Genomic DNA, 10,153 nt, shown 5'->3' with positions numbered 1-10,153 from the left:
TAAATAGCATCATTGCGATTCTCCAAATAATAATTTGCTGCAGAAATAGTCTCATGTAATTTATTTATTAAATTGGATCTCAACATTTTAAATATGGCATTAACTGCATTTGTGATGCTTGATCATATTAAAAAAAACAAATATCTGCTTACCTGTGCTTGGCTCTGAATCAGAAGGTTGCAGGAGAATCACGAGCACTCTATCACAAGCTGTTTCCACATTTGTAACAACTTACCATTCTGATAGGGTGAAATATCTAATGGCTCCACTGAAAAACCCAGGTGAGATGTGTTAGAATGGGGGATGATCTCAGGGAAGGGCCACCAGGTAAAAAGGCCATGAATGTTCGAGCATGGAGGGAGGCAATATTTGTGTGGATTATGCTCTTGGCCCCACAAATATTGTTCAAAAAAAACATTAAAACCTTCTCTGAGCATCCCTTTAAGGACCAAGAACAAAGGGATTAATACCCCAAGAATATTCATCATGTGCTCTGGACAAGTAGTTACCCCTTCATCTTAACTTCTCGTCTAAGCTCAAGGGAATACAAATCAAGTTTATGTAACTTGTCCTCATAGTTGAACCCTTTAAGCCCTGGTATTGTTATGATAAATCTGTACTCACAATCCTTCCCGAGATTTAGTGCCTAAACCTGACTGCAGTACTCCAAACGAAGTCAGATCGAGGCTCTGTACAACTGCAGCATAACATCCTCCCTCTTTGTATTACAGCCCCTTTGAGATAACAGTAAACATTCCATTAGCCTTTTTGATATTTTTTTTTAAATACCTGTGTACTAGCTTTTAGTTATTTGTGACATGGACAGCCAAATCCCTTTGCTCCTCCATAATTTCTAGTTTCTCGCCATTAAGAAAATATTCTTGGATCCAAAGTGAAAGACCTCATACTCCCCAGTCAATCACCAATTTTGCCCACTCACTTAATCTGCATCTAATTGTAGCTTCTGACTCCCACATACACAACTTAATTTGCTTTCTAACAATGTCATCAATAAACTTGGATATACAGCACTAATCCTTCATCCGTGTCATGGCAATATAAAACTAAGGTCTTGTACAGATTTTTGGGAAACACCACTCGTTACATCTCACCAATCAAAGAAAACTCCCCGTCTCTTACCTCTCAAGCAATTAGAATTATTCTTGTGACATAAATTGTGTGTACTCTCATTGTTGCTAATAATCTCTTGTGCAGAATCTTAACAAATGCCCCCTGGAAGTCAAATAGAGGCGACATCGCACAGCTGAACACAACGTGAAACAAGATAAAGGACGCCCCCCCCCCCCCACTCTCCCCCAGCACTATTTAAAGGGATCATGAACTACTTAGTGGCTAGTTGCTGGATTATTTCTCCTGCCTGCTGGTGTAATTGTATGTCTTTTTGGAATTTTCCAATACTTAGCTAAAGTTTGAATAGTCTATAGGGAATGATCTAGCTGGTAGTAAAGTACTCTTTTGTTCATTTAAAAGTTTATGCTGAAACAAGTTGCTTCCAGACATGGGTGGCCTGGTAGGGGGGTTTCTTCTGCGAATTGAGTATGACTGTAAGATTGAAGATTGGCTATGCAGAACAGGACAAGCTGCTAGAAGATGGGGATTGTCGGGGAGGGGGGAGGAGGTGAAACAAAGGGCTCAGCAGGTGGCAATTCTTTTATCTCAGGTGATCCATCTCAGCCTCCTCCTGAAGTCCCCAGCATCACAGATGCCAGTCTTCAGCCAATTCGATTCATTCCACGTGATATCAAGAAACGACTGAAGGAACTGGACACTGCAAAGGCTATGGGCCCTGACAACATTCCGGCAATAGTACTGAAGACCTGTGCTCCACAACTTGCCACACCCCTAGCCAAGCTGTTCCAGTACAGCTACAACACTGGCATCTACCCTGCAATGTGGAAAATCGCCCAGGTATGTCCTGTACACAAAAAGCAGGACAAGTCCAACACGGCCAATTACCGCCCCATCAGTCTACTCTCAATCATCAGTAAAGTGATGGAAGGTGTCATCGACAGTGCTATCAAGCGGCACTTGCTTTGCAATAACCTGCTCAGTGACACTCAGTTTGGGTTCTGTCAGGGCCACTCAGCTCCTGACCTCATTACAGCCTTGATTCAAACATGGACAAAAGAGCTGAACTCCAGAGGTGAGGTGAGAGTGACTGCCCTTACTATCAAGGCAGCATTTGACTGAGTATGGCTTCAAGGAGCCCGAGCAAAACTGGAGTCAATGGGAATCGGGGGAAAACTCTCTGCTGGTTAGAGTCATGTCTAGCTCAAAGGAAGATGGTTGTGGTTGTTGGAGGTCAATCATCTCAGCTCCAGAACATCACTGCAGGAGTTCCTCAGTGTAGTGTCCTAGGCCCAACCATCTTCAGCTGCTTCATCAATGACCTTCCTTCAATCATAAGGTCAGAAGTGGGGATGTTCGCTGATGATTGCACAATGTTCAGCACCATTCGTAACTCCTCAGATACTGAAGCAGTCAATGTAGAAATGCAGCAAGTCCTGGACAATATCCAGGCTTGAGCTGATAAGTGGCAAGTAACTTTCACGCCACACAAGTGCCCAGCAATGACCATCTCCAACAAGAGAGAATCTAACCATCTCCCCTTCACATGCAATGGCATTACGATTGCTGAATCCCCCACTATCAACATCCTAGGGGTTACCATTGACCAGAAACTGAACTGGAGTAGCCATATAAATACCGTGGCTACAAGAGCAGGTCAGAGGCCAGGAATCCTGCAGTGAGTAACTCACCTTCTCACTCCCCAAAGCCTTCTACCATCTACAAGGCACAAGTCAGGAGTGTGATGGAATACTCTCCACTTGCCTGGATGGGTGCAGCTGCAACAACATTCAAGAAGCTCGACACCATCCAGGACAAAGCAGCCCGTGGCACCCCATCCACAAACATTTACTCCCTCCACCACTGACGCACAGTGGCAGCAGTGTGCACCATCTACAAGATGCACTGCAGCAACACACCAAGGCTCCTTCGACAGCACCTTCCAAACCCGCTACCTCTACACCTAGAAGGACTAGGGCAGCAAATGCATGGGAAAACCACCACCTACAAGTTCCGCTCCAAGCCACACACCATCCTGACTTGGAACTATATCAGCATTCTTTCACTGTCGCTGGTTCAAACTCCTGGAACTCCCTTCCTAACAGCACTGTGAGTGTACCTACCCACGTGGATTGCAGCGGTTCAAGAAGGCAACTCACCACCACCTTGTCAAGGGCAATTAAGGATGGGCAATAAATGCTGGCCTAGCCATCGATAGCCCCACCCCATGAATGAATAACATATAAAAAAAAGCTTTAGTGAGGACCAATGCATGCGATGTCTTCACTTCCCAAAGGTTGGGCAACCTCAAAGCAGGGCAAGGACAGCATTGCCTGTGGTTGCCAAGGTGACCTTGACTTTTATGCACCTGCCTTCTTCCAGGCTGCTACTGGAGATATAAACATCTGTTTGCAGAGCACTGCAGTTTGAAGAGGTCACTGAGGCGCTCTCTACAGAGAAACAGTTTAATCTCATTCCCTCTTGCCAGAGACAAGTGAAAGTCCATTATCCTAGCAGTAGTCATGATTCCTTAATCTGCAGCAGTCCTCTGTGCCACCTGTATTTGACCCACCTTGATAAGTCAAAGCTTGGCTACTGGGCGACAAGGGTTATTCACTCATGACATGGCTCATGACTCTGGTCCGGAACCCACACACGTGCAACAGCAGGCCTCCAATGACAGTCAGGTTGTCACAAGGAATATTTTAGAGCACATCATTGATATCCTCAAATGATGCTTCCACTGCCTGGACTGCTCTGGAGCAGCCCTGCAGTACTTGAATGAGCAAGTATCAAGATTTGTGGTAGTATGCCACATGCTGCACAAGCTGGCCATTATGACAGAGCTGCCCTTACCAGCACCACCTATCACGTGAGGTGTAGGAGGAAGAAGAGAAGGAAGTGTAGTAGCATGAAGAGGATGGGAGGCTACCATGTAGACAGCCCCTTTCTGCCAAGGTTCTACTTGATCAAGTAATTCTTGAGCGATACCAGTAGCCTTAGCCCTACTCCCCATTTGCCAACAATCCCATACCCCTTACTTTTCCTCTAACATTGACCATCACAGTGTCCTCATTCCAACCCAAAAATAACCACCAGAAAAACAAAAATCACTAGAAAATACACATTCTAATCCAATTTTATGAATTGAGTCATTATATAATGCATACAGAACTAATCATCCTTGTACAATCTCTTAGTGCCCGTCATCTGTGTGCCTTTGCTTATTCTAGTGCTCCTACAAAATGCTTTCCCAGTGGCTACAGACTGCGTGGTGTAAGACTGCTAACCTTGGAGGGCCATCTCAAGCAGCTGTAGCCTCAGAAGCCCAGCTTCAAGTTGCACCATCTTGGCCTGGGAGGAGTGGCAGCATTGAGAGCAGGAATGCTTTCATTCTGAGGGGAAAAGAGGCTCGTGTTCCCTAGAGCCATTGCCACACTCCAAGACTACATCTCAGCAATCCTACTGACCTGTCAGAGAACATATTGATGTGATGCTCTGGAAGCCCCTTTGAACTATTCTATCCAGAATTACAATAGCAGCAGTCTGATCTTCCACTGCAGCACTCAGACCTTTAATGAAAATGTACACTTATATCGTGCCTTTAATGTAGTAAAACACCCCAAGGCGCTTCACAGGAGCATTAACAAAACACCATGCCACATAAGGAGAGACAGATGAGCAAAAATGTGGTCCAAGAAGTTAATTTTAAGGACCGTCTTAAAGGAGGAGAGAGAGGTGAAAAGAAAGAAAAACTTACATTAATAGATCACCTTTCATGGCCTCGGGAAATCCCAAAGCACTTTACAGCCAATGAAGTAATTTTTGTTGTGTAGTCACTCTTGTGTTGTAATGTAGACACAGAAAGCTTTAGGGAGGGAATTCCATAGCTTAGGGCTTAGGAAACTGAAGGCAAGGGCTGCTAATTTGATTGAAATCGGGGATGTGCAAGTGGTCAGAACGGGAGAAGTGCAGAGATCTCTGAGGGTTGTAGGGCTGGAGGAGGTTACACAGATAGGAAAGGCAAGGCACGGAGGAATTTGAAAACAAGAATGAAATGTTTTTAAATTAAGGCGTTACTGGACTGGGAGCTGATGTAGGTGTTAAGTGAGTGGGTGTAAATTAGGATACAGGCAGCAGAGTTTTCAATAAATTCAAGTTTATGGGGGTAGAAAGTGGGAGGACGGCCAGGAGAGCATTGGAATAGTCAAGTCTAGAGGTAATGAAGGCATGGATGAGGGTTTCAGCAGCAGATGAGCGGAGGCAGGAGTTGGAGACAAACATGTTATGGAGGTGAGAGTAGGCGGTCTTGGTGATGGAGCAGATATATGGTCGGAAGCTTCGGGCCTAAACAACTGAATGTTGCTCTGGGTCAAATAAGACAGCAAGGCTGTGAATGGTATGGTTCAGACTCAAACAGTTGCCAGAGAGAGGAGTGGAGTTGGTGGCAGGGAACGGAGTGGGGACCAAAGACAATGGCTTCAGTCCTCCCAATATTCAATTGGAGGAAGTTTCAGCTCTTCCAGTACTGAATGTTGGACAATTTAGAGACAATGGAGGGATTGAGAGAGGTGGTGGCAAGGTAGAGCTGGGTTTCATCAGTGGACATGTGGAATCTGATGTCACGTTTTTGAATGGTGTCGCCAAGGCGCAGCCTGTTAATGAATAATAGGAGGAAGCAGAGGTTAGATCCTTGGGGGACTTCAGAGGTAACAATGCAAGAATGGAAAGATAAGCCATAAAAACACAGAATAGTACTGCATAAAAGGCAATTCTGCCCATTGAGCTTGCATCAGCTCTTTCAAAGAGTAATTCAGTAGTCCCTTATTCTTTCCCCATATCCATGTAATGTTTTTCTCCTTTAAGTTTTTGTGCAATTTCCTATTGAAGGCTACTGTTGAATTTGTATCCACCAATCAGACAGCGCATTTCAAATCCTAAATATTCATTGCGTAAAAAGATTCTGCTCACGTCGTCTCTGGTTCTTTTGCCTATCAACCTTAAATCTGTGCCCTCTGGTTAACGACCCTTCAGCCACTGGAAACAATTTCTCTTTATTTACTGTATCAAAGCCATTCATGATTTTGAACACTCTTCAAATCACCCCTTAATCTTCTCTGGTCTAAGGAGAACAGCCCCAGATTCTCCAGTCTGTCCACATAACTGTAATCCCTCAACCCTGGAACCATTCTAGTAAATATCTTCTGTATCCTCCATGCTCCTTCTAAAGCACGGTGCCCAGAATTAGACACAATACTCCATCTGGGCTGAACTAGTGTTTTATATAGGTTTAGTACAATTTCCTGGCTTTTATACTTTACGCCTCCATTTATAAAGCCCAGGATCCCACGTGCTTTATTAACCTGTCCTGCTACTTTCAAAGATTTGTTCACAAACACCCTGAGGTCTCTCTGTTCTTGCACCCCCTTTAAAATAGTCCCATTTAGCTTTCATTGTCTTTTCATTCTTCCTACCAAAATGTACCACTTCACAATTTTCTGCAATATGCAATGTGTCTGCCCATTCCACCATCCTATGTCCTCTTGAAGTCTATTTTACTATCTTCCATGCTGTTTACACTACCAAGTTTCATGTCATCTGCAAATTTTGAAATTGTGCCCAGTATCCCATGTTATTAATGTATATCAAAAACAGCTGTGGTGCTAGTACTGAGCCCTAGAGAGCACCACTGTATACCAGTCAGAAACCACAACTTTGTTTTCTATCTCTTAGCAAACTTGTATCCAGGCTGCTACGGCTGCTTTTTACCCCATGGGCTTAAATTTTGCTTACAAACGTAATATGTGGTACTTTATTAAATTCTTTTTGAAAGTCCACATACCCAACATCAAGTTCACTGCCCTCATCCACCCTGTCTGTTACCTCTCAAAAACCTCATCCAAGTTAGTCAAACAAGATATGCCCTTAAATGTGTGCTGGCTCTCCTTTATTAGCTTATGCTTGTCTAAGTAGCTGTTAATTTTCTCCTGGATTATTGTTTCTAAAAGCTTCCCCAACAGATGTTAAACTGACTGGCCTGTAATTGCCAGGTTCATCGTTCTCCCCTTTTTTGAATGAGGGTGTAATATTTACAATCCTCTCGTCCTCTGGCACACTTGCGTCTCTAAGGCGGAGTGAAGAATTGTGGCTAGCATCTCTGCAATTTCTACCCTTACTTCCCTCAGCAAACTAGGATGCATCCCATCCAGAACAGCTTTTCTAGTACCTCTACTCTATTTTTATCTTACCCAGTATTCTGACAACCTCCTCATTTACTGTAGCTTTAGCAAAGTCTGCTTGCTTGGTAAGCACTGATACAAAGTACTCATCTAGTACCTCAGCCATGCCATCTGCTTCCAATAGAACTCCATTTTGGCCCTTACGTAGGTGATGCTCTGGCTATGACTGGATAGGTAAGAATAGAACCAGGTGAGTGCAGTCCCATCCAGCTGGACAACAGAGGCGAGGCAATGGAGGAGGATGGCCACAGAAATCATACAACACAAAGGAGGCAATTGGTGTCTGTTCCGGTTGATGAAGAGCTCTCGTGGCTAATCCCACCTTCCTGCAGTTGGTCTGGAGCCCACAGCTGATGGCTCTTCGAGTAGATATCCAAGTACTTGTTAAATGTGGTGAGTGTTTCTGCCTCTACCACCCTTTCAGGCAGCGAGTTCCAAGTCCCTACCACCCTCTGGGTGAAAAAATGTTTCACCATCTCCCCTCTAATCCTTCTACTGATTACTTTAAATCTATGCCCGAGTGGTTTTTGACCCCACTGCTAAGGTAAATAAGCCATCCCTATTTACTTTATCTAGGCCCCTCGTAATTTTATACACCTCAATTAAGTCACCCTCAGCCTCCTCTATTCCAAGGAAACAACCCCAGACTATCCAATCTTTCCTCATAGCTAAAACTTTTCAGTCCAGCCAACATCCTCATAAATCTCCTCTGCACCCTAACCAGTGCAATCATATCTTTCCTGTAATGTTGTGACCAGAACTGTACACAGTACTCTAGCTGTGGTGTAACTAGTGTCATACACATCCTAGCGTAACCTCCCTGCTCTTATATTCTATGCTTTGACTAACAAAGGAAAGCATGCCAGATGCCTTCTTAACCACGTTATCAACCTGTCCTGCTACCTTTAAGAATCTGTGCACAGACACATACTACTCAGCATCCTCCCATTTATTGTGTCTTCCCTTGGCTTGTTGCACCTCCCAAAATGAATTACCTTACACTTTTCTGGATTGAAATGCATTTTCCACTTTTCTGCCCAATTAACCAGAGCATCTATATTCTCCTGCAGTCTAAGGTTTTCCTCCTCACAGTCAACCACACGGCCAATTTTTGAATCATCTGAAAACTTCATTATCAGGCCCCCTATATTTGAGTCTAAATTATTAGCATAAACTACAAAAAGCAAGAGACTGAGTACTGAGCCTTGTGGAACCCCACCAGTAACAGCCTTCCAGTTGCAACAATACCCACCAACCAATACACTTTGGTTCCTGCCCCTCAGCCAATTTTGGACCCAATTTGTCACTCTCCCTTGGATCCCAAGGGCTTTTACTTTTGTTAACCATACTGCCATTTGGGACCTTGTCAAAAGCCTTGCTAAAATACATGTAGATCACATCCACCACACTGCCCTCATCAACCCTACTTGTCACCTCCTCAAAAAATTCAATCAAGTTATTCAGACACGACCTTAACAAATCCATGCTGACTTTCCTTTCTATGTCTTTCTAAATGAAGTTTTATACTGTCCCTCAGAACTGAATCCAATAATTTGCCTACAACCGAAGTTAAGCTAACTGGTTTATAACGACTCAGATTATCCCTTCCTCCCTTTTTAAACAATGGTGTAATGCTGGCACCACTCCTGTAGCCAGGGAGGATTGAAATATGATGGTCAGAACCCCCACAATTTCTTCCCTTGCTTCTTTTAACAATCTGCGATTATATTTCATCTGCGCCTGGCAACTTATCTGCTTTCAAACATGTCAAACCCTTCAATAATTCCTCTCTTACAATGTTTATCCCATTCAATATTTCACACTCTTCCTCCTTAACTATGATGTCAGCATCGGCCCCCTCTTTTGTGAAGACAGCCGCAAAGTATTCATGAAGAACCTTACCCACATTCTCCACCTCCACACAGAGGTTACCTTTTGGGTCCCTAATAGGTCATCTTTCTTTAGTTATCCTCTTGCTCTTTATGTACTTATAAAACATATTTGGATTTTCTGTGATTTTACTTGCCAGTATTTTTTCATGCCCTCTCTTTGCTTTCCTAATTTCCCTTTAAATTCACCCCTACACTTACTGTACTCTAAGTTTCTGCAGTATTAAGCTCTCGGTGTCTGACATAAGCTTCCCTTTTCTGCCTTATCTTACCCTCTATGCACCTGGTCATCCAGGGGGATATAGATTTGGCTGTCCCATCCTTTTTCTTTGTGGGAACATGTTTACTCTGAACCCCTTGAATGCCTCCCATTGCTCTGACACCAATTTACTTCAAATATCTGTATCCAGTCTACTTTTTCTAAATTGCTTCACAGTCCAGTAAAATTGGCCTTTCCCCAACTTAGAACATTTACTCCTATTTTATCTTTGTCCTTTTCCATAACTATGCTAAACCTAACTGAATTATAAACACTATCACAAAAATGCTTCTCCACTGATACTCGTTTCACCTGCCCAGCTTCATTCCCTAAAACGAAATCCAGAATTGCAGCCCCCACTTTTTGTCTTGCTACATCCTGGCTAAAAATGTTCTCCTGAATGCAATTTAGGAAATATGTGCCCTCTGTACCTTTTAAACTTACTCTATCCCAGTTAATGTTAGGGTAATTGAAATCTCCCACTATTACTGCCTTATTGGTTTTGCATGTCAGAGTTTTGCCTACAAATTTGCTCTTCTTTCTCGCTTGGACTGTTTGGAGGTCTCTAGTACACTTGCAGCAGTGTGACTGCCCTTTTTTTTTTCCTTCGTTCAACACATAGCCTCATTTGATGATCCCTCTATCATCACTTCCCACAGCTGTAATTGTTCCTTTAA

The sequence above is a fragment of the Heterodontus francisci genome, chromosome 19, assembly GCF_036365525.1.
Source record: "Heterodontus francisci isolate sHetFra1 chromosome 19, sHetFra1.hap1, whole genome shotgun sequence".
Classification (NCBI taxonomy): domain Eukaryota; kingdom Metazoa; phylum Chordata; class Chondrichthyes; order Heterodontiformes; family Heterodontidae; genus Heterodontus; species Heterodontus francisci.
The sequence above is the reverse complement of the archived record's forward strand: the minus strand, read 5'-3'. Positions refer to the sequence as shown.